Source organism: Giraffa tippelskirchi, chromosome 10 (assembly GCF_054371585.1).
Source record: "Giraffa tippelskirchi isolate mGirTip1 chromosome 10, T2T-mGirTip1v1.2.pri, whole genome shotgun sequence".
Taxonomy (NCBI): Eukaryota; Metazoa; Chordata; class Mammalia; order Artiodactyla; family Giraffidae; genus Giraffa; species Giraffa tippelskirchi.
The window spans coordinates 103,050,088-103,070,114 of record NC_137284.1 but is presented as its reverse complement, the minus strand read 5'-3'; the positions used below and the strand labels follow the sequence as shown (position 1 = coordinate 103,070,114).

Genomic DNA, 20,027 nt, shown 5'->3' with positions numbered 1-20,027 from the left:
TGGCATCCGGTTTCATCACTTCATGACAAATAGATGAGGAAACAGTGGAAACAGTGACAGACTTTACTTTCTTGGGCTCCAAAATCACTGCAGATGGTGATTGCAGCCATAAAATTAAAAGATGCTTATTCCTTGGAAGGAAATTATGACCAACCTCGACAGCATATTAAAAAGCAGAGACATTACTTTGTCAACAAAAGTCCATCTAGTCAAAGCTATGGTTTCTCCAGTAGTCACATGTGGATATGAGAGTTGGACTATAAAGAAAGCTGAGCGCTGAAGAACTGATGCTTTCGAACTGTGGTGTTGGAGAAGACTCTTGAGAGTCCCTTGGACTGCAAGGAGATCCAACCAGTCCATCCTAAAGGAGATCAGTCCTGAGTGTTCACTGGAAGAACTGATGCTGAAGCTGAAACTCCAAAACTTTGGCCACCTGATGCAAAGAACTGACTCATTTGAAAAGACCCTGATGCTGGGAAAGATTGAAGGGGACAACAGAGAAGGGGACGACAGAGGATGAGACGGTTAAAAGTTAAAATTGTTAAAACAACTTCCTACGATAGAGCATAAGGTAGCATTTAAAACATTCCGCCCTTGCTAAATTAAAACTTAGATTTTTTTGATATCTGAAGGAGACTAAAATTTATAATAGTTACAATTGTTGGTTTCATTTATAAACCATGAAAGTAGTTTAATCATCTATCTGCTTGATTATCACTACTCACTCTGATTATGGGAGGCCATTATACTTTGTTTGATTATTGGATTTGTCAATTATATGGTCAACACCAATCAACCAAAATGAAATGCTTAAGAAACCAATGATATAAAACTAAAATTCATTTTTCAAGTAATTAACACAATTTTAACATAAGTTTTCCATAGGTGAAAATAAAAATCTGCCAGTGGTAAAATTATTTTGAATAGGCAAGAAACTGGAGCTGGAGAGAGTAAAACTGGGGGTAGTTACTATTATCACAAGTACATTAAATTAAGTATAGACACAATGTATCACAACATCCCCAACCCTGGACTACAAATTCCTAACATTTACAGAGGAAATGTTAGAGTGCCTAGTGTAAAGAATAAAATCTTGCAGTAACGTTCTGAAATAAGTGCTATTAGGTTAACGGAGAAGCTACTTTTATCTTGAACTTAGGTTTATTCAAAAGGTTAAGAATTAGGAGAAGGCAATGGCACCCCACTCCAGTGCTCTTGCCTGGAAAATCCCATGGACGGAGGAGCCTGGTAGGCTAAAGTCTGTGGGGTCGCTGGGAGTCGGACACGACTGAGCGACTTCGCTTTCACTTTTCCCTTTCATGCCCTGGAGAAGGAAATGGCAGCCCACTCCAGTGTTCTTGCCTGGGGAATCCCGGGGACGGCAGAGCCTGGTGGGTTGCCGTCTATGGGGTCGCAATTAAAAAAAAAAAAAAAAAAAGGTTAAGAATTATTTCAATATATTTTTTTAAAAGGAAAAAAGTTAAAGCATTTGGGAACATTTTAAAGAAAACCACAGAGTGAAAATATTTAGTAGTTAGAAACAAAGTTGGTATTATGATTATAATAAATGTAAACTGTTGGTCTATGTCATTTCAATAAATACTTAAGGAATAATTAGATGTAAAGCTTCCCCCCTACCCCTACCCCCAGTAAATCCAGTAATATGAAAATGCCATTTCTTTTTACTCCACTAGAGGGTAGTCTCTCAAAACTAGGGTTGGAGTCATGAATCGAACCTGTTTTTGATCTATTGCTAAATTAATCCTCATGTATCATGGTTTTCAACAAAATGTTTCTCTAGTATGCTAATTAAGGTTTTAACACATGCATTTTAAAAAACTGCTTTCTATTTGCTCATAGGTGTCCTTGCAGAAATATACACCGTTATGCTTTGTTGTGTTTCTTTTCTAAATTTCAGATAGTTCATAGTTTTACATATTTGTACAGAGTATATTTTTCTGATTAATATAAGTTCAGAGTTAGAAAGTCTAAGAACAAAGAGAAATCATTTTCTTGAGGATTTAATTTTATTTCAGGAGAAATGTTTTCCCAGAGTAGTAAAACATACACCCTAAACACACATACACCCACACACATACCCCCCCCACACACAACACACACACATACATACACACACACATACAAACACCATGGCACATGTACTCATTCACATGTGGCTAGAAAATTAACTTCATCACATAAGGAGAAGTGACTGAATGTTAACTGGAAAAATATATACCCCCTTAAGGTAAAATATATACCCCCTTAATATGCCAATGTACTGAAATATAGAGAAGCAAATATATGTGTTACTTACAAAAGCAAAAACAAAAAACTGGTCATTCCAGGTAAGAAAAGTCATTGCTTAACAACAACAACAAAAAAAGATTATTGAACAGCAAACGCATAACCTAAATTAAGTAGGACATACAGAAAACCAAATGCCACTCAAAACAGTTTCAAGCTGTTCTTAAATTATACTGCCTTTGGTGAACTTCTCAGAGGAGTCGTTGGAGGCTCTGCATCTCTCCCAGGTGCTTTTAATATTTGGGAAATCCTTGTTAGTAATGTGCCCTGCTGTTTTCAGAGAGAAAACACCGTGTCTGAGCGACTGAGAATCCAAAAATGAGAAAACTTGTCAAAAATTCCTCCCCCTCAATAAAAGGAAGGAAGAAAGGAAGGAAGGAAAGGAGGGAGGGAGGGAATGATACCTAAGAAAACAAGCAAGTCTGTTTCATTTATTTGTATCCTAAGCAGCAGTGTCATAGAACAGACAGGTTGTTTCAGCCAACCAGACGCGAGCAGCTGCGAGTGCTACATCTTGGCAGTCCGAAGCGATTGGCTCCTCTCTGGGGAGTGGAGGGTGTTCAGTTATTAATGACCGCTGAGCAGGCAGCACCATGTCAGTGTGACAACTGATCGGGTGAACGACGCACCACTAACCACCATGGAAACCAGGAGAAATAAAGCCAGCTCCCAGGATCTCTCTTCACTGGATTGAAAGGCTCAGCCTGCCGCTGACTGAGAGAAAGAGTTCGGGGGAAAAAGAAGGAATCCTCGCTGTAGCCTCCCGCCTTCGTTTATATTTTAGAATACAGAGAGAAGCTCGCTTGCTTGTGTGCATACCTATAGTACACGTTTGTGTATACTTTGGTACACACACGTATGCACCAATTTCCACCCGGGCAAGAACACAACCATGTGATTACTGCAACTAAGGAATTGAGGAATCCAGCACGCAGGGACACGGAAGGGGGTGTAGCACTGAAACCGCTTTTGCAGGGTAAGTTTGAAATATATATTTCTATTTAAATATGCTCTCTTTCCTGTTCAGTTGATGCTCTTTTTTTTTTTGAACACTTAAATTCTCTTTTGATGTTCTCTTCTTGTGTGAATTCTGAGAGCAGTTTTCTTTCCATTTCACTTTTGAGACGAAATTCAAATGCAAAAGCCCTCGGGCTCTGTGTATGCCTTGCTGTGTTTGTGGGATTCTCCAGCATGAATTTTACTAGCTTGAACGCCCATCAGAGGATGTGAGTGGGAGAGAAAAAGCAGTGCTGGGGGTTGGGGGGAGGAGAGAAGGAGAGAGAGAGAGAGAGAAGGGGACAGCAAGAGAGAAGACCAGAGGAGAAAAGCAGAGGAAGAGCGGGGCTAGGGGATTTTTGCTTTTTCTTCACATTATTCGCAATGAAAAGCAGATCACAAATCATTCTGCGTTGTGAAACCAACCCCAGAGATGGGGCATTTTTCTCCCTTTTTCACCTAGTGGTTGGAGATAAAGGCAAATGCTGCTGTTAAGCCAAGAGTAAAGCCACTAAGCAGAGTGGCGGAAAGAGCATATCACAAACAGTTATTGAATTTCTGCCAGGCTACATCTTACGGATTGGGGTAAATGACTTCCCTTTAATAACATCCCCTCACTGGTCTGAAGGGACAGTGCAAATGTCTGATTGCTAATGCAGCTGCAACTGACACACTCTAGGTAAAAGGATCCCATGAACCAGAAGAGTTCTAATCTTCTTTAGTAATTAACAGGATCGCAGCAGGATGGCTTTAAAGTACATCTCCTGTTGAAGAAGATTGTTCAAACCAACTGCTATATTCCCTTTGCTGTTACTCAGCTAGCAGGCTAAATTCACCCCTAATTTATTCATTTTTAACAATATGTCCTTGTTTCCTTGCCTCTAATTTTCGTGAAAGCAAGCTATGAGAATGAGTCGAACCTTCTTCATATAGTGAAAAGGGGACAATGTGAAAAACAAAAAAAAGGAAGAAATAAGGATTCGCAAAACCTACCTAGAACATACTGTGCCCTCGCACTATACATACTGCTTACACCCTGTATCTCTCTTTAGTTTCAGAAGCAATGCCTTTGAGACAGAATTACTCTCAGTAAACTATGAGCATCCATGCAGCGATGATTCATGGAATACAGTGTGGGTTAATTTATACTTCCAGTCATGTAAAAGGAAGCCAGCTACTTAGAACATGAGTATGTTCATGGAAACACTCACTGCCCCCCTTAAAGGATCCTGTAAAGACAGTAAAAGAAACCAAGTATTTACATTTTATCTTCAGGAGCTCTCTCCTTCCTTCTTCTAGTTCAGCTAACCAAATAGTTAATGGAGACTGGTTCTTTTGAACTGCAGGTTATTTTTTTCTACCACTGTGATTTCAGAGTTATTATTGGTTTTCTAGTTTATAATATGAGCCGAAAGCAAGAGACAACAACCAGCCACTTAGATTCTGCCACTTTCCCATAAATGTGTCAAAAAATGAGTCACTTTACAATATGTAATGTAAGAAGTCAATTAATTCCAGTGACCTTTGTAAATGATGACAATAAAGCAGCTCTGACAACATGCCATGGGCTTCGATTTTCCCTCTGTAAAATGAACAAGTTTAAGAAGAGGTTTCCTGCTCAAAGTGAAAAATGAAAGATGCTGAAAGATTAGCTTGAAATATCGGCAGGCTTGCTTGCTCTGCCTCAAATGCCACACGCAAGCTATAGAAAAACAAAATGATTTATTACAAAGAGGAAAACGTGTAGCATTTGCTTTTCTGCTATTCACTAGGAGTGTGCCTTCTGCCACAGAACAGATCTGATATTTTGGAGGTACCTCCTAAGTTCCTAGCCAAGAGAAAAGCCTGAAGCTGATATTCAACCTCCAGATTTCAAACTCCTGTATAGTGTAGCATTGCAGTATTGATTTCAGTTTTTCTCAGACCTTTTCTGGGGAAACTTTCCATACCAAACACACACATTCTTAAATCCTACCCAACCTCTTTTAAAATTACAATTAGTGACACCTAAGAACAGTGGATTCACTCTTTAACCTTGGTAAAGCTCACATACATATCTTGTGGATTATGGTGATCAATAATGTGCCCACTTGAGTCTGAGAGATATAATCACCCCAGTCCCCCAGGGTTGTCACTGAATGTGTGCCAGGGAGTTTAGTGATCTGACTGGCATCTACCAATGCAAATTGATGGACATATCAGCACGCCTGGAAGACTAAGCCACAGTCTCCCCACATCATGTAGCTATACCAAAAATAATAGCTTTCTGGCAAGACAAGCATCAAAGGACCATCTTTTCAGAGTGTTGCTTGTCACAGGCAACACACTGAGTTAGAATGCTGATGAGTAGGTGGAATTTTTACCTTTGGTTGTTGTTATTGCTATTAATGGCTTAAAACACCATGTTATCAGTTTTTTAAGCCAGCAATTTCTGGACCTATGAAAATCATAATCAACTTATAATTCACTAACTGTATTTTATTATTTTTGTTCTTTTTTACACCTACTCTCTCTCTTTTTTGGTCATAAAATACGTTTAATATTTTACTTTCTTCCCTTCCACTCTGAATTTTTTCTGGTGCAAAGTGCCTTTGTACAGTGACATTGTGATGTTTATTACAAAATAATTATGTTGAAGAGAAAGGTTTGTAATCTGAGTTACAAACTAACACTTAGGTAAATTAAATAGTATTACTTAATTAGCAGCCCTTGAAGATGGTCACAGATGAGATATTTGCTGGGGAATCTGAAGGAGATCATTTAAAAGGAAGCTAGTTGCATGCTAAAAAATGAGTCCCTACTTCTAGTTTCAGTGAGATGCCCCCTAAGAATAATTTAAAATATTGTTGCTCCAGCCAATCTGGATAAACACTGGACACATCTGCAGCCACCTAAATGGGCCATGGAGACGTGCTTGTGAAGGTTTGACCACTTAGGTGTCACTTCTTGGTCCAATGCAACTGAATAAAGCAGGTCAACATGAGGCAACGGATCAGCATCCTACCCGCGCTGCCAAAGATAAAACTCTCTGATGCTAGCTACACAATCAGCACTTAGGAAAGCTTCCCATTGTAGCAACTGAACGCAGGGCCCTCACAGAGTGCAGTGAACACCTCCCTGCCTCTCTCCTGGTGAAGTGATGTCTGGTTGGACACCTAGCAAGTAGAACGTGACAGCAATTGTTCCCTCAGCCACAAATTAAAAGGCAATCAAACTTCACATAAAGAAAGTAGGCGGTGCCAGAGGATAAAAGAAGTAACAGGGAGAAATACAAATGTTTTACGTTGATGAGAGTAGAACTAAATCTCAGCAGACACTGTGTAGAAATTGTTAAGACTGGGGAGCAGAGATGCCAAATGCTCATGTCAAACTTTGTGAAGAAATGCAGTGCCCACTGGGCTATCTATTATTATATATTTGCATAATTGTCATATTTGCATTTAACTGAGGACTATTTTTTAAGGTGCCATTCATAAAAGTACATTACACAACCTCGGTGTGGGGAAATGAAGACGGGGAAGAGGTTTTCATGTAATAGTACAACCTGCAGTAAAGGCTCTAATATGCTCATTTCACTGGTGAAGAAACTGGGGCTCAAAGGGTTTAACATCTTTACCCCAACTCACTTAGCTCTTTATGGAAGTCTAGGGCAGAAGCCCTACAATGATCCCTCCAACAGTCTGCTAAAGGTCGGCCTACCCCCTCTTCCACAGATAATAGTCTTTAAAAAGTAGAAGTAAAGGCTGATAGATACGAGTCCCCAACCCCTCCAAAAAAAAATCCTTAAGTAGATTTTTATCTAGATAATCAAGTACTCTTAAAGTTAGAGCAGATAGTCAACACTAGAAGCAATAACTATTTATCTCGAGCTTCCCTGGTGGCTCAGATGGTAAAGAATCTTCCTGCAATGCAAGAGACCCGGGTTTGATCCCTGGGTTGGAAGACCCCTTGGAGAAGGGAATGGCTTCCAGTGTTCTTGCCTAGAGAATTCCACGGACAGAGGAGCCTGGCAGGCTACAGCGTATGGGGTCGCAAACAATCGGACATGACTGAGCAACTTCACTTCGTTGAAGTATCTCACAACCAATATTTCAAGTTCAGAATTTGCCTTTGGGATATAGTCTACTATATTCTGTAGTGAGTCATAAAAATTAGACCCTTGCCCTGGTTCTAAAACATCTTAATAATAATGCTGCTATCCTTCACCTATTCAATTATTGGTCTTCTACTATAATTCAGAGTTCCCAGGAATTCTGCAGAGACTCTCCAATCCTTTTTTACTGGGTTTAACTGTAATGTTTTAAGGCACTTACAGGTGTCCTCTTTATATGCAGTGTCCATTCTCATGTTTTGCTTCTGCACCTCACAGAGGAGATGCTCAGAATAGTTATCCCTACCTTCGTCTCACCATCTCCCCGATTCTGCTGTACCTTTCCATTTCCATTGTTAGGGTGAAAACCACTGTAGACAATGAGCTAGCGCCTTAAATTCACAGCCCTATTTTTTTTTCTTCTTAGCAAATTTCTCTTTCTCAGTGTGCTCTCCAAATTTTGCTAGGATAATATTAATGAATTGACTTTAAAACTTTAGGGAAGTAAAGGAGAATACAAAAACAAAACAAAACAAAACAAAAAACCAGTAACTGTGACTGTAGAGCTATCCTGTATACAGAGTAAATGACGTTTGTTCCTCCCAACAACCTGCTGGGGGACTAATGATGATGATCATTTTTCTCGTAAGACTGAAGAATGAAGCTCTGTGAGGTTAAAGTTTTCCCACAGTAAGGGGACTAATACGTGGAGGACGTGGGTATCCTGACTCCAAAGATGGTACAGCACCAGTCACAGTACCTGGCTCTTTGTGAGCTGATCAGTAAATGTCCATTCTCTTTTTTCTGAAATCACGTTCTAGCCTAATCCTTTCAAGATTTGTGCCCTTTGCACCATACCACAGTATGGGTGGATAGATCATTGCAATTAAAAATCTGTACTTCTTAATTTAAATCATAGCTAATAATATGCCCAAGATAAGTTAAAGAAACACACACACACAACCAACCTCTATTCTTGGAGAAAAAGACTGCATGTCTTCTACCTACTCACCCATATGTTTGTCTGACAGCATTAGCACTCTGATAAACAGATACTTGGCAAAGGTCTCAAAAATTGGATAAAATGTGATGAGTAAGTTTTTCAGGCATGTTCCAGATTGTTGGAAAATTATGAGCGAAGTCTTCAAAGTCATTTGAAGCACCACCGATGGATAATGTCTATTAGAAAAGCAGCCTGTTTGGCATCTCTTTTCTAGTTAGTCTTAGAGAGAAAATGGCACACTAAGAACTCAAAATGCCAGTAAATTTATTCAGATTATTCTGAGGACCCTGAGGGAGATTTTATCTTTCAAAAGTAATGTCATCCTTGGAATAAATGAAAATTCCTAAAACACATGTTCCAAAGGTTATCTTGCCAAGCTTTACTTCCAGAAAGTAAAGCATTCCACAGATAATAGCTACTCTGTTTAGGAAGTAGTGTAAACATCACCACTTTTTTCCAAGTCTGCATTGAAAAGGCCCATGAACTCCCCAATGACCCACTGAATCAATTAAAGGCTTAGCATCAACAAGAAATATTTTCTCTTTCCAGAGGCCTAAAACCTCTGGGATTTAATTCCCTGAGGAATGAGAGAGGAGGCAGTTTCCTGATTTGTACAGAGCTATGAAGCCAGGAATGGGAGAATGTATTCCCCTGGGATTGAGCCTGCTAATGTGCCATGGCTAAGCAATGGCCTTCAGAAAGTCTCTGGACTCAACAACACTTACAGTGACAAAAGTGACACTGAGTATTTTGACTCCAGGAAATACTTAAAGAGGCATTGTGGTAGAGAGGACTGGAATGAGCTTTATTACAATGCTCTCTTAAAGTTAGGAAATTATATTAATAAAATGACTATAAAGAAACAAGGGCAAATGTTCTAGCAAATTTATTCCACTGATAAAATTTGGTCCATAATATGTTACAGTCTCATCACACTGAAAGGTCAAGGCATTTAAATTACATTGTCAGAAATTCACTTTTGTTACAAAACAAAATAAAAACTCAAAAAATGTTAACAGACATGTATTTTCTGAAATACAATTCATATTGGCCTTTATGTCATTAAACTGTTTTTCTCATCACTTTATTCATATGCCTGAGACATACCAGTCTTATCGTTGTTTGCTAACAATGTCTCTGGGCTCCATGTTTAATTCGTTGTCATCAAAAAAATCAGTCAGAAAATCAAAAAACCATCAAAAAATCAGAAACACCAAATAGACAGTATATGGGATCATAATGAACTTTTTTGAAATTTCAATAGTGGCAGGAGGTAAGTTACATCTAGACAAATGGTATTTTTTTTTAAATTATTATTCTTTAATAATCATTCTTTAATATCAGTGTTAATTTATTAAAACTCTACAATCCCATCTCCACGTATATAAAAGATATGATGGCTTTTAAAAGGTGTTTCACACGTAGCATACTTCTCTCTCTTCATCTAAATAAACTCCTTACTTGTAGTCACCCTCTATGACTTTCAGGAAGTATTACTTTTTGTCTTTTCCAACTAGATCACAATTATCCACTGAATAAGTATTGGCGTGTATGTAGTTCTTTTTTTTTTAGGTTTTTTTTTTTGTTTGTTTTGTTTTGTTTATTTATTTTAGTTGGGGGCTAATTACTTTACAATATTGTAGTAGTTTTTGCCATACATTGACATGAATCAGCCATGCCATGTTCGATGCGTGAGACAAATGGTATTTTGATTTCCACAAAGACCAAGAGGTTAATGGCCTTATACTGCACATGCCTAGGGCATTGAGAGTAAAACAATAGAGGAGGTGAAAATGAACCTGAACATAGGTTGCAATGCTATATCGCTGAAGAGAAAATGCAAGAGAATGGAATGAAAAAAACAATGTAACCACTGTATCTGAAAAAGAAATATATTCTAAGCACTTATAAAACTTGGACACTCTTTTCCTAATAATTGTTGAATGAAAACCATGTAAAATGCCATTATAAGATAGAGCTTAGACTATTCATCCAAGTCAATTCTTTGTGTGAATAGATGAACTGATTCACTTACCAAACATATAAGTTATATTTGTTCCACTTATTGTAGTTGATCATCCACACATTTTTTTACACAGACACTACAGCTGCTCAAAGAGTGTCATAAAGTGAGTTTCAGCAAACTTTTGAAAATCAATGAGGCATTGCCAAAGTGCCATCTCCTTAATCAGTTACTTTACTTTTAACAAGCAAGCAAATTCCATGTAAATACCGAAGTCTCATTTTTCATTTATACTATAAACTGTGTCTGTCACACTCTGCTGCTATTGGACAAAATGGTCAAAGGAATGAAGAATTACATGTTTTATGACCTAAAATACTGTTCGCTGAGACCTTATGATTTAAAATTGCATTATGTCTCTTTGACAATCATTACTGGCTAAAGAAATGATTATGATATTAGCAGAACTCATTTATTACACCACACACAGGCATTTTCTGTGCCCAACAGTGCTAAACACTTCATGTGCATTTTATCATTTACCCTTCACAATAATCATGTCAAACTATTATTATCAATTATTCTAACAGTAATTATTATTAATCCCACTTTACAACTGAGAGAATAAGACTTAGTGAAGAAAAAGCAACTTGCCTCACTTAATTAAAGACAGTCAGTTTGGCTGTAAAGATCATGCCTTTGTACACCAGGCAACACTGCTTCCTTGTTGGTATTACCTAAATATAACTAGTGTACACTGCGTTCCAGATCTCAGATTCTCTATCCAAATACAATCTCCCAACTTAGCATTTCACAGAATGCATTCTTCTTATACTAGAATATCATCTATTGGCAGCATTTACTCATATTTTCTTCTTTTATTTGTTTCTGAGAAAAAAGTGATGATTTACTTAGTTGTATTTGAGCATCACTATCCACTTGCTCAACTAAAGTGATTTCTGCAGTGCGGAGCCAGATTGCTTAACTGGCACCTTATGGGCTTACAGTCTTCTTCCTTCACCATTTTTCCATCAAGTAGGATTCAACATGCTTCTATAACTGAGGTCACCCAGCACAATAACTGACACAAAGGAGAAATACAAAGCTTAGCCCGTAAGTCTCAATTTTCATTATTTATAACAAGACTTTTGGGGTCTAGTTCCAGTCTGTGGATCCTTCCTTTCTTCATGCATTCTCCTTTAAACAAAGGTCAAAACAGTCTGAACACTATTTCACTGCTAGTATGACTATCAGTTGTCAATGAAATTAATCAGTCCTCCTCATCATCAATAAGCTTCTAGCTCTGTAAAGATAGTTGATGAAGCTGTAATCCATTTTCCAAACAGAGCATGCTGAGCCAAACCTAAAACTTCAGCAGAACTCTTCTATCCCAGCTCTTTGCAAAACTTCAGCATTTCTCACTGAATGACCTCCTCAAAGAACTATCAGGGGAGTCCTTCAATCTGACTGTCCTACATAGAAAAAGCTGAATGTGAAATTAGGGCCAAATGTTACTGAGGATTCTCCCAATGATAAAGAATAGTGTTGAGAGAGTTCATATTCAGCTGTCTTTTCTTGTCAGAGTCAACTATTTTTAAAAAATTATCATTAGCCAACTGAAAAATGAATTTAAGGTGGAGGTGATAAAAGGTACAATATCTGTGCATCATGAATAACCTAACACAGGTACAAAACAAAATATTTTTAGAATTTTAAATTAAAATTTTTGATTTTTTCCTGATATTTCTTATATTCATATGTAATGATGAGGAGGGAGAGGAGAAAGAGGGGATGCTGGCCAACAGTTATTCAACATTAAGGTTTTTACATCCATCATCTCACCTAATATCTCAGCTCCATGATGGAGCAGAGGCTCAGGATGGAGAAACATTTGCCCAATTTTCCATTGTACCAGGGTCCTGATTTGAATCCTGAATGTTTGACTCCAAAGCCCATGCTTCAAAATCATGCTATTTGCCTCCCATAACATAATATAACATAACATAACATAACATAAATAAGCATAATATATTACTCCTTTGGGAAGTATTTTACTTTTCATGCAGAAGCATTCAACAACAGTTTCTTTCTATAGTTGTATGTTTCTCAGCAAAGTTCAGAAAACATATAATAATCAGTCAAATTTCAGTTTTATCACATGTCTGACCCAATTAGTATTTCAATGAACAATATAATAAGCCCTTATTATAATACAACTAATCTAAAAGAAAATTATTACTTGTAGATTTTCTATTTGAATATTGCCATTAATTTGTGCAATTTCAAAAGTGTAATGAAAAAAATGACTATAGTTGAATTGCAAAAGGACTTGTGAACATTTAGGATATTTACCATTTTTTTAGGGAATGGATATAAGGAATAAAACAAGGGAAGTTTTCCAGGTCATAAATACCTTGCAAACTGACCATGCAGAAAAATGTTTCAACTCTATCCTTCCTCCTTCAATATAGCTCACCAGATTTGAGAACTGTTTGAAACTTCTTTATATTTTTCTACATTGTGTACATCCAGGAAAAATGACAAACACTTATAAATTCAAATCTGCTCCACAAAGAATGTTTTCCTATCTAGAGTAGTAACTCCTCCTCAACCACCACATCCTGCCCCCTTGAATATAGCTCACCAGATTTGAGAACTATTTGAAGCTTCTTTATATTTTTCTACATTCTGTACACCCAGGAAAAATGACACTTATAAATTCAAATCTGCTCCACAAAGAATGTTTTCCTATCTGGAGTAGTAACTCCTCCTCAACCACCACATCCTGCCCCCACTCTCCTTCCCACCCAACCCTGAAGGTAGTAGTATATTCAGTTCTTAATTTCACTTAAGCATGAGGCTTTTCTTTTGAGATAATTATGTTTAATTATAAATCAATGTACCACTCTGTATACTTACTTGATAGAGAGTTCTATGAATCTTTGAAAGGAAAGACATTCTAAAATAATTTATGATTTAGTCATTCACTTAGACATGCCCCATCATGGCTATATAGTCAATGACTAAGAATGCATCCAAAGTCTATGAAAAGAACCCCAAGATATTGATAAGAAATTATGTACATCATTTATTTGCCAGTATATAACAACTAGAACCATATCTATCTAAATTTTCTCATCTTAACAGGTGTCATTCTATTAAGATTTTACAAGGCATACATCCCAAAGTATTCTGAAGCATATTGCCTAGATGGAACATATACATTTATTTTTATATTTTGATTCATTTGTAACATTAAAGGAAATTTCAGTAAGGTGTAAATGTGATGATTGACATAAAATTCACAGTGTTTATTTTTAAAACAGAATCTTAGAATCTCTAAGAGTGACACCTAATGATTTTTCAAAGTTTCAGAACAAGTGGTTAAAGATTCAAATCTTTTTTCATTGTCCATTTTCTGCCATTTTTATTTTAGGTTTAGAAAAATTGCTTATTATTGATGAACAATTACTTGCTTGAATGTATACAGAATATGCATGCAGAAGGTATACTGTGTTGTATTTTTCCCAAGAAAAGACCAAGAATAGGGTAGAGCTAGATGAGACAGGGGTTTGATTGACAGGGATATGACTGAGATGTTTAAGTAGACATTCTTAGTTGATATGCCTGTGAGACTGTGGTAAGAATAGTCTCCAGGCTAAAGAGGACCACTACCTATAGTCATTTATTGGTTCTCAGATGATGTCTATAGGATGGTAGATCAGGTATCCTTAGGAATTTCTACCAGTAATGGACAAAACCCTTTACCCTACATGTTCATGAACTCCTGTTTTCAGATTATATCACATTCTATGTGGAACTTAACTGAGGGGTACCCAGAAGCCACCACTGGCATCATTAATGAACCAATTCTACACTCCCTTTGCATTTGCCTTCAAATTCCATTGAAGAATACAAGGACTCAGACCTGGTATAACAAAATCATGAAATTGAAAGAGATTTTACAGATATTAAGTCACTTGCTCAAAGTGACCTCACTACTTAAAAACATAACTGGAACCAGAAACCAGGTGAGTCAATTCTTGCCCAGCAGTTATTTCACAGCACATTGACTGTGATGGCAGAGCTTCAAAAAGACTGGACCATACACTCCCATCAAATCATTCCTTTTCTTAAGCACCTTTTATGACCAAAAGTTCCCAAACTCAACCTTGTAGAGAAACCCAGCAGTTTCTTCCCTGGGAAGGGCCCATATTTGTACAACTCTTTGCTGCTGGAGTCTGGCAGAAGCCCAATATGCCATCATACAGTCACTCCTCAAGATGCCTCTTTAGATTGACATTTTACTGACATTAATGTGTTGCTGCTGCTCTGCATCAAGCATGTTAATTACTTGGGACCTGGATTTTGAATTTGTGCTCTAAAGTGGTTTTAGCTGAAGAGTTGTTTGTTTCATTTTTAAATCAAATAAGAGAGAGAGAGAAATTATTAAATGCAAAGTCACATATTAAAAAAATGGTAACCATACAAAAACCAAGTTTCATAATTATCCAAAATGGAAATAGAATGATACAATTCTTTGTGTTATTTTATTGGAAATGTCTACACCTCTTAGATATTCCATCCCAAATGTAAAAGCCTCTAGGTCATTCCGTCCTAATCCTCTTTGCTGGGAACCTAAGAAGCTTTATAACATATAAAATAATTACAATCTTTGAAATTACAAATCTCATTTTAAACTTATTTTTTAACTTTTTCTAAAAATCCCGCCATAGGTTTTCTTCCAAAAGAATGCATAGTATCGAATAATGAGTATTCAAAGCCCTGAAATGCTAAATCAAAATGTTTAAATTGCTGATGATAACATGAACTTCTTTTAAAGAATAATGTCCATTTATCAAAATGACTTCAGATATAGTTTTTATTTTCTCTCATTTGAAAAATCCTTCTTGTAAGTACTAATGAATGACATTTAAGTTACATTTTAACAATCTCTTTAAGATTTATTTCCCCCAAGTGTAACCATATCTTAAGAAATGACAGCTGTCCTATCCCATCATCTCAAAAAAGTTATGCTAGCATTTTTGCAGATTTATATTTAACCACTATACTTCTAGCACTCTATCAATTTCAATGCCAACTTAATACAAGCATTTAGGCACATACGTATATACTTGCATACACACCAACACTGGACTTTTTCTTAACATCTGTCAAATGTTAATAGTTTTTACCAATGCCTAGCCGTGTTTATTTGTACTGGTTTCTAATAATTTTTCTTCTTCTAAGACATGCCACAGAACTGAGGTAACAAATACTGTGTTGAATTATAAGAGTTATTCTCACAGAGATAAAAAACAAACTACAAGGCAAGTAAAATTCTATAACCTCTTATGCAAATCAGCCAAATGCCATTCAAGTAGCTCTGGCTTGCTTTGCTACTTCTCCTACTCTAACATCACCACCTCCAAACTAAATTTAAGTTACAACAAATTCTAAATTAATTTGACCATTATTTTGAGTATTATTGGACTTCCCAGGTAGCATTAATAGTAAATAACACGCCAGCCAGTGCAGGAGATGTAAGAGACATGGGTTCCAACCCTGGGTCCAGAAGATCCCCTGGAGGAGGGCATACCAGCCCACCCCAGTATTCTTGCCTGGAGAATCTCATGGACAGAGGAGCCTGGCAGGCTATAGTCCATAGAGTCACAAAGAGTCGTACATGACTGAAGCAATTTAGCATGCATGCATGACTTATTAATTTGGCAATAGTAATATTTAGTAATTAGTTTCCCAGCAGTTAATATTAACATTTTTTAACTAAGAGCTTTTAATGCATTATTTCATTTTCACACCATCCCTCTGAGGTCGGTACCGTTGTGCTTGTGTTCGTGCTTAGTTGCTCAGTTTGTGTCTGACTCTTTGTGACCCTTTGGACTGTAGCCCGCCAGTCTCCTCCATCCATGGAATTTTTCAAGCAAGAATACTGGAGTGTGTTGCCATTTCCTCCTCCAGAGGATCTTCCCGACCCAGGGATTAAACCTGTGTCTCCTCTGTCTCGTGCATTGCAGGTGGATTCTTTACCCATTGAGCCATTAGGGAAGCCCATACGTACTATTATCAACCACCATTTATATAGATGAGAAATCAATGACAGAGAAAGAAGAAGAACTAGAGCCCATGTCTGATCCTTTAATCTCTAGGCTGCCTCTAAGGAACACAGCTGAGAGTGCTGGAGAACAAGAGAATATGATAAAGCATTTGCACTGGCTACTTAAGAAGTATTGGGGAGGGACTTCCCTGGAGGCCCAGTGGTTACCATTTCATCTTCCAATGCAGGGTGTGTGAGTTTTATCCCTGTTTGGGGAGCTAAGATTCAACATGCCTTGTGGTCAAAAAACCAAAACATATAACAGAAGCAATATTGTAACAAATTCAATAAGAACTTTTAAAATGTTCCATATCAAAAAAAAAAAAAGAAGAAGAAGAAGAAGAGTATTGGGGTTAAATGATGTGAGGCAAAGTGGGAAAAGTAAAAAGTTACATGCCTGTAATATGGGTTTGGGGGAAAGGCTACAATTTCACTCTCACTTCCCAAGTGTAACACCACCCGTACCTCTGGGTTTGGGCCTATATTCAAGCAACCACTCTGAAAGCCAAATTTGCTAGAAAAATGTCTCCTGCTGTTGAAGAATTCCTTCTTTCCTTCCTTTATGCATGCGCATACACACCTCCATTTTTCACAGCTTGAGTTAGGTTTGTAGAGGGGAAATGATGAAACCCCAGGTAGGGATGAGACAGTGGTCATACAAATGTCTTTCTCTCCCTCTGTGTCCTGCTTTCCCATAAATGTACAGTGCTTTAAGCCGCAATTCAAAATTATTCTAGAGAATAAAACAATGTCTGCTGTCATCTACTTTAGATTTACCAAATGCCATCTTTAGTTCTAGAAATGTTTTCACATCTGCTGCTAATGTTTCAAGTTTATACATTTTCATGTATCCTTATGCTGTCAGTATAGTAAGGAACACCATCACTTCTATTGCTGCTGATAGCAGTTTTAAAAGGAAGGAGAGGATATTATAAGTGAAACTACTCAGTCTGGTTGCCAGCAATTGTTTAAAATAGTGCTAAATATTAGAAATGTCTCATCATGAATTCCCCTACCTAGTCTTTTCAGGCTGTGGCTCTTTGGAACAAATGCTAAAGATTATTAAATGTAGGAGAAAGGAAGATTGTTATTAGGAACAGAAAAGGAACAGAAAATGTGAAGGACTTGCCAACAGGCAGCAAGGGAAAAGATACAAGTGTATCCTAATAAGTTGTAAGCTGCACTACCTATCAAATTACTATCAAATTAAAAACTATGCACACAAATACCTAAGCTCTCATTCCATTGGAAGCAGAGGCAAAATGTCCTCAGGATGAGAGGATCATGACTTCTGGAATATTGGGGAAGAAAGTAAAGGCAAGCAGAGGTAAGGGGAGAGCCTTATACACAAGAAAAGAGAAAAGATAAAAGGAAGGAAGAGGAGGTACAAGTACAATAGCTATTAGAAATGAGTTGGACCCAAAATGTGGGCCCACTTGCCAAGATACAGAGAGCAAAAGCAGGGCCTTAGACTTCCAACGGTTACAGCATAAAGCAATTATTTCCACAGCAGAGGATTCGTGGAGACAAAAGCACATACATCTCTGTAGACTGAAATTATGGATTTCCAAGTAAAAGAGTCACAACAGCTTTTAAAATGCCCTATAAAAATTAATTTGACTCTTCTCCATGAGATAAACCAAAGAATTCATGGGTCAATATGCTGAAAAAAATGACAAAACTGATGTCAAATAACCTTCATTTTTCAATAGCAGCCTTCTGTAATTCTGCCATCTAGGTATTCCAGTTAACCTTATATATGAAACTCAGAAATTATGCAGCCAAAGAATAGAATACTAATTCCTGACAGCATGTGGAAAGGAACAGATGAGAACAAAACGCCACAAAAGTTTATAAATTGACCAAATAAGATCCCATATGTTACCATCTTCTATGAGAAGAGAGATTTATTGACTGACAATTTACATCTGGTTTGCTCCCGTATTCTGCAAATCACAAAAATGGGTTGCCGTGGCAACTGCCATGTGCTATTTAGCTTGTTGAGAAGAAAGAGAGAGCGAGAAAAAGAAAAAAAAAAAAAAAAAAACAACCTCAAAGTACCTTCTAAAACACAAATACAGCATCAATTTTTATTGTTCCTTGCACCCCAAGAGAACAAATCTCCTGACAGAAGTTCTTTCATAATTTAAAAAATGGGCTTGCTTGCTGTTGTTTGCAGTTTTATTATATATACTACCAATTTATGCAAATGGGAAAGAAAAAAAATCCATTGATATATAAAAGAGATGGATACAGATTGCCTGAGTCACAGGAATGTGATCAGGCCATTGTCTTTTATAGCATCCCCACTTTTATCATCGACAGCTCTTTTAGCCAATTTGACTCTATTGATGTATCAAATCTACGCATGATACTCCAAGGAATACACTGAGAGCTCAATACTTAAAGCATCAGCAAGGACAGGCTTATTTTTCTGGACTGAAAACAAACACAAGGTGCAAACAGGAGATGATTCATTTTCTCAGAAGCATATTCTTAACCTCACAGGAACACATATCAGGCCATGTTCACAGGAGGCTGTGCAGGACTCCAGAACACATCACGTTACCCACATCTGTGCATGCTGGAGAAAGTACATTAACATCTCCACTCTGAATAAAATGAGAACACTCATCCCTTACATACTTACTTCTCCATTCAGACCTAAAAGCAAGGACACAAATCTGTAGATCCGTTGAGGAGTTGAAAACAAAAACTCGAGTTGTTGTCCTTATTCATTGGCAAATCTGGTAACTTTTTAAACTCCTGATGTTGTTCAGACTGGGAAAGTCAACTTTTTTTTTTTAACAATAAAGCTCAATTATCAGCCTCAGAACAATCCAAGTCTCTGGAAGTTCACTGATTTTCAGAATGCTCTTTTAGAAAAATGGCCCACTTAAAAAGCAAATGAACAAAACAAAACAGATATGTCCTCTATCACCACCATGACTGCCACATGAAAACCCTCTCTGAGGTTTTTCACCACCCAAGTCTCAAGTTAAGGGCTGATTATTTTAAGGCAGGGACTTAAATAGGGCAAGGATTGGTGAGGCATGGCTGCTACAAGATAGCAGTGATTTATAATATAAGTAACAAGATAACAGGACTAGTTTCAGTGTGTGAAAACACTATGTATTCAGGATGCAGATAACAAGTGTCCATTCCAGGTGTTGGAGGCAAAAGTTCCTGACTGTATAGAGGTGTCTTCTGTTGCTCCAGTTATTCATACAGAAGATTAAATGAAGTGAAGTCACAAACAGATTTTTTTTTTCACTTTTCCTTTGGCAATAATAGAGAACAATCAATTTAAAAATAATTGGAAGAATTTGTGTTTTGTTCACAAGAGAAAAGGAGAACATTTATTCAACAGTACCACATAGAATCATTTGCTTAATAGCATTTCTAATATGTTATGCATTTATTCAATCTACTTCTTACTATATTAGAATGCAAAAACAATTACTCTGGATGTAAATCCTAGAAAAACAATCAAATTTTCTATTAAATCAGAGAAGAGACAGTTAAGCTGCAGTGTGAGTTTCAGAAGCTCATG

At 37.2% G+C, this 20,027-nt stretch overlaps 1 protein-coding gene across 12 annotated transcripts in view; it reads right to left on the bottom strand.

Moving 5' to 3' along the window:
* IMMP2L (inner mitochondrial membrane peptidase subunit 2) overlaps window positions 1-20,027 on the bottom strand; it is a 917,103-nt gene that overhangs the window by 442,620 nt on the left and 454,456 nt on the right. The gene's annotated exons all lie outside the window — the stretch shown is intronic.